Source organism: Abrus precatorius, unplaced genomic scaffold (assembly GCF_003935025.1).
Source record: "Abrus precatorius isolate BTA unplaced genomic scaffold, Abrus_2018 Scaffold2, whole genome shotgun sequence".
Lineage (NCBI taxonomy): Eukaryota > Viridiplantae > Streptophyta > Magnoliopsida > Fabales > Fabaceae > Abrus > Abrus precatorius.
In genome coordinates this window covers 5,334,044-5,340,515 of record NW_020874362.1, presented here as the reverse complement: position 1 = coordinate 5,340,515, position 6,472 = coordinate 5,334,044, and positions in this window count along the sequence as shown.

Below are 6,472 nucleotides of genomic sequence, written 5' to 3'. Positions count from 1 at the left end.
TATATATATATATATATATATATATATATATATATATATATATATATATATATATCTGTGTGTCTGTGTGTGTGTGTGTGGATTTCCTTATGAGGTGTGTTGATTGACATGAGTATGATTAATGCTTGTGAGTAATGATGTGGATTGAGACTAGACTGAGATGATTATTTATATACATATATGTGTGGGTGTGTGTATGTGGGCTAAGTGTGGATGGTGCTGCAGGGTATTCTCGTTGTAGCGAGAGGTCCCTCGCTGTAGCGACAAAGCCACAGTTTGGGATACATTTCTGGGTGCAGTCTCACTGTAGCGAGATTCTGCAAAAACCAGAATGCAGTTTTGTTTGAGTATTTCGTTGTAGCGGGAGAGGGTGTCGCTGCAGCGAGACTATAGCGAGAGTGTCACGACCAGAGAGGATTTAAAGGGAGTTAGGGTTCAAGAAATGTTATTTTTCACCTTCCCTTCAAAATTTCTTCGATTCTCTCGACCCACAACCCTATTCCACTTATTAAATTACCTCCAAAGTTGTTCGAAAGCTAGATTGAAGGTTGGATTCGAGTTGGGAACGCTTGGAGGTGAGTTTTAATGGTTAGGATTTTCGTTTTTCATCCACTTTCTATGTTTTTGTGATTTTCTTGGGTTCTCATGGAATTCTTCCGTGTATTTAGGATGAAGTCTGTGATTTTCTTTGGGTTTGATTGTCGTATATTTTGATGAATATTGTAATGTGGTTGAGATAGAAGATAGGAAATATGTATTTAATGGAATTTGCTGTGTGTTGTGAGGTGTGATAGCATGTGGAAACCCGTAATGGGTGATTGTGTGATGTGAGTATGCTAATACTTGATGAATGAGGAATGTAAATGTGAACTATGTTGAAAATATTGTGTGTGTGGTTGAAATGAATTATGTTGTAAATGCGTGTAGGCACTTGTGCTGCGTATTGAGAACGATTATTGCAAATAAGTGTGGGGCCAAGGGCCGTGTAATATGAATAAATGTTGGCTTTATGTCGTGTACTGTAAAACGAATGAGGGTCTAGTGCTATGTATTATGCATGACTATAGGCTTTATGCCGTATACTGAGAATGAATATTGCAATGTGTGAATGTGGCGTGATTAACGCCGGTGTAACGTGCTGTGAATGGTTCAGCGATACACTGAGGGTGTGAAAGATGAGGATGGTAGAAATACCTTGGGGAAGAGGAAGTGGTGGTGACACCGACTGTGGGAGCAGATGCATTACGGGCCACACACTCTCTTCCTAACTAGACCTCTGACCATTAACTTTGCTGAGCGACCTGTGACTGCCCACGTGGTATCTGTGAGGCAGGGGTAACTGGCGACCATCCATAGTAAGAATCTGTGATATGTGATCATAGTGCCACAGTGAGCGTGGTTGCGTGCAGTGAGTGCGCTCGTGTATGGATGTTTTGGTGCCATAAGTGCATCGGTTATGAATAGAAATGAGATGCGTGATAATGTTGTCTGTGATTATATTGTGTGAGGTGTATTAGAAATAATGTAAATTATGTGCAAGGTGAGACTCTATACTTGTTTGTATATTTCGTAGTGTAGAGTACTTATCATTACATTTATTTTTTAGATAATCAAAACGATTAGCAGCAGACTCAGTGAAGGGTTGGATGGAACTGTTATAGGGCTTAGCATGTTATTTTGAGACTGTTGTATTAGAAATAGTCTTGTAGCAGTTATTTGATATAAACTTGTAATCCTTTTCCTATTTCAAAATATTTTATGAAACTTTTATTATTCTGAATTTGTGAAATTATTATTTATTTAAAATTAAATTTAAGGTGTTACAGATGACAGCTATAGAAGAAGAAATTTATCTTTCAAAATTTGCAACTAATACTGAAAACAAATTGTTGTTATTCTTAAGTTTCTTCTAATGAGTTAGTGTAAAACTCGTTCTATTATCAAATTTAATCAAACAACTATAATAGTTGCATTTAATTTTTTTATTTGCGATATGATCTATGGTAAAGTAATCTACACCTCAAGTCAATTTTTACAACTATTAAATTGAGGTTATGACACATTAGTAGTGTTAGTCACATATGATGAAAAAGTTGAAATCAAATGCTCAATCCTTCTAAAGACCATAAAGTTATATTGATCACTTATTTTGTTTTACTGTTTTGCATTAAAAATTAAATTAAAAAAATATTCAATTAAATTGATTCAATATACTTAGAAAAGAATAAAAATGATAATAAGAAAAATATAGCATATAATGTAAAAGTAATGATATGAATTCAAAATAAATACACAATAGTTTCATATTTTTTCGTAAAAAACTTCATTATAAAGAGAGAAATAAAAAAATAATAAATGTTATAATTGAAGATATTAATAAAATAATGCTACTCATTTATGTTTTAGCATAAGTGAGACTTTAAAGTATAAGTAACATAAATTACTCTTTTATATTATAGCACATAGTAGTTACAAGTTTTTTTAACAAGTTAAGATCACACAAATCAGAGTTCACTTGCCCAATCATATATTATTAGTTAAAATTTATTAAAAAAATACAAAAGTACGAGAAAGAAATATTAAATTAAGAGTTAAAAATATAAGATCTATATATTTTTATAATTTTTAATAAATTTTAACTAATTATTAAAAGTGTGCTAGAGAATGTGTCGCTAACATTCTTTCTATTCTTATATATAAAAAAAGATTATATTAATTTTAGTAGGAAGTAATTATTGTATCTTAAAGAGCATTATTTGCAAGATCATCTACCTTGGATAAGCAATTCATAGTAGTAAAATGCTCTTAAACTTAGTACTTTTCACATCTTAATCAAATCTAATAATATGTTTATAATATATTTATTTATTTTATGTCTAATTTAATTGCAGTCAATTATTAATTATTTTTGTTAACTTATCTTACAATCATATATTAGGAAGTGACTTTACTAATTTATAGAGATACATTGTGTTGCAACTAGGGTTATGATAGGACAACAAAACATTTTAAGAAAAAACTATCTTTTAGAAATATAATATTTTCTAAAAAATTAGAGAAGTATTTTTGCTTTTTTGTCAAGGTCTAGAACCTGATTGGTCTCACCCTTCATTTTACTGTCTAAAGTATAGGAACCAATCGACCTCCTTTACTTTTTTTTCAAAGTTTAAAATCTGACTAACATCTTTATACTTGTGACTTTTGTTTTAAGTCTAAGCTCAATATCTTTCTGGCAACCTTTATTTTTAGCCAGAATTCACTATTGGTTCACAAACTTTGTTATTATTTATTTGATACAAATCATCATAAATCATGACTCTTCTCACAGTCTCTCCTGTTGTCTTTTCCACAATTAAGTGTTTATTACACTTGTTTTTGTGTATCTTGTCATTATCAAATAAAATTGATTCACATCTTTACTCAATTCTTATCACTCTAATATAAAACTCGTTCATACATATTATTTGATAAGAACTGAGTAAAGAGAGATAACTATGAATAACAATTTTTTTTACCTTTTCCCCCCAACACAAAAAATTTATATTTTCTGATTCCATTTTACCATAACAGACAAATTTTACTTTTAAAAAAAATAAAAACCAATATAAACAAACAAGGAAAACTCAAATTTAAACTCAAAAAATGAAAAATGAAACAGGGCAGAAAATAAAACTCGTAAATCAATGTCTACTCCATGCATGAGAAAGGGAAAAACTTAAGAATTTGACATTTTCTATAAACCCTAAAAGCACAAAATTAAGACCATATAAATACACAAGTAAGAAATTTAGGGAACAGGAAGTTTATAGAAAAGGGGCAAAAATTTCAGGCGACAACAAATTCTTAAGAGAAAAAATTTTCTTTTGAAGAAAAAAAAAAGAGTTGTGAGGAACCAGGGACTAAAAAATGGGAGAAAATTACAAAATTTCTAAGAATGTGAGCAGTAAAAGAAAAAAAAGTAGAGAGCAGAAAAGAAGAAGTAAGAGTGAAACAATAGAAAAAAAATGAAAAAAGAGAAGAAAAGAAAAGAACTCAAAACGCAAATAGAATTAGTGTCTTTCTTGTATTTGATTATCATCCTTTGACTTTGTATAACTTCTTCTAGTATGACATTTTTCTTCTGTTTCTTTGAGTTGTAATTTGAATATTATTTCTGAACATGTTCCTCCAAAGCTATGGACTGGATTCCCATGACTCTACCATCTCTTTTTTTATGTTTATATATATATAATATAAAGATGTGTTTAATTGGATTTTGTATCTTTCTTTCTTAATTCTATTTATTATGCTTGGTGGGTTTGCATTTAATTTTTTTCTTAATTACATTCAATCAGGTCAGGTTTGCATATATTTTTTCCCAATTATATTCAATCACGTCTAGCTATTATTATTTGATTTAGATAAAACATTCATTATTGTTGTATTTTATTATTGTTGTTGTCTCAATGGCTTTTTTTTTCTGCAAAAAAATTAAATAAAACATTGATTTCTAAATATGTTTTATTATTATTATTTTGATATTAATATCATGCATATTTTATTTAGTTATTAACTTTAATTAATTTTAATTTATTTATTTTATTGTTGTATAAAATTAATATAATTTGATTTAGATTCATAGAATTAATGCAATGAAGTACAATGTCAATGTGTATCGTGTCTACCATTACACATTGTAAATTATCAAGACCTGTGTGTACTTACAATACCTTAGGCCTCATGCAATATATAAATATTTTTTTTAAAATTAATTACACTTTTTTTAAATGTTGACTTTCTTAACTAGAATATATTCTTTTATATATTTTTCCCTTTAGTTATAAAATAAATAATTTACTAATCCATTAATAAAATAAAATCATTTTAGTATGCTAAATGCAATAATTTATAATGCTATTGTGTAAGAAATATACCTTTATACATTATAAATTATCAAAATTTATGTGTTCTAATATTACCTTAGATTTTATACACCATTAATTAACTTTATATTAAAAAGACTAACAATATCTTTTTCAGTGTAAACAATTAAACTATCAGTAAGAAACTTATAATCTATTTTGTTCCAAAATTTTGTTTTAACAATCTTAATTGCTAAAAAGACTTTCTTCATAGCTTTTGTAGAGACTAGAAGTGTTAAAACAAGACAAATCAATGTATCAATTAAATGATAATTTTTTTTTATCTTTATTAATGTATAACACAGTTCAAAGAGTGTTGTTATATCTTGAAAACTTTAATGGTAACTTGTAAGGTATAACGATAATGTAATGTTTTAATTGTAATTTTAGATAAAGTCTTTCTTGTTCATTGAAATCATGAGAATAAAGTTTCCAACTTACAAATATCGTCAATTTAACGTGATTAATTTCACATGAAATATTTATTAGACAATGAAATTATGAGAATAAAAACTCTCTACTAACCTATAAATATCATCATTTATATTGAATCCCTGAAAATTATTGTTAGGATATAAAGATGTGCTCAAAGTTAAAAGTTTCATAAATACCAACACGATAATGATACTTCTCAGTTACATTTTGTTTACCTCTTCCTAAGATATATTGTGCAATTATGTTAAGATTCTCTATCTCATGTTTTTATAAAATATTTTCATATTCTCTAGCAAATTAAACCATATGTCATTTCTTAACTACTTAAGGAATAATTTTGTAGTAAAACCAATATGCATTGCCAAGGTTAAATTTGTATTTAAACAAGATGCATTGTAAATGGGCTTGGACTTAGTAAAAACAATAGTATCTCTAAATATTTATGATTATATTTGACTTTAGTTTCTTTATTTAATAAAGAAGAGTCGTAAAAAAATGAGAAGGCCCCATCATGAGTCAACGAGACTTTGTCACTATATGCATATCAAGTGTCATTTATTTTGGAGTTAGGAAAATTAATTTCAAGATTTTCTTAAATTTTAATCCAATTTAATGGGTAAAGATCTAGAAAAGGATAACCCAACTTTTTGTTCATAATTTGTTGACTTGAAAAGCTTAATAATTTTTTACTTCTATAATAAACACTAGAATTTTAATGAGATGTTATAAAAAATTTGTCTAAATAAGAAAGACAAGTTAACTAAATAATCCCTATCTTCATTATTTCCTTCAACTAATAGCAATGCTAACAAAAATTCAAGGGATGTTTTTTGTGGTCTTCTTCGTGACCTAATAAAGTATGGATTAAAGGTTATGTGGGTTATATTTGATCTTTTAATAATTTGCATGCTAAAATCTTAGCCAATTTGTATGGTATCAAGTTGGCTTAGCCTCTAACATTTTAGAAATTTATATTTTGGCTTGATTCACCTGATGCTTTAGTTTCAATAAAATAAAATCTATCTAAATTCAATCTTAGAAAAGACGAAAAATTCTTTTTCTTCATAACCTTTGAGAAAGAAATACACATATTGATTTCATAGCAAAATTAGTCATTTGTTGTAATTTATTCCTTA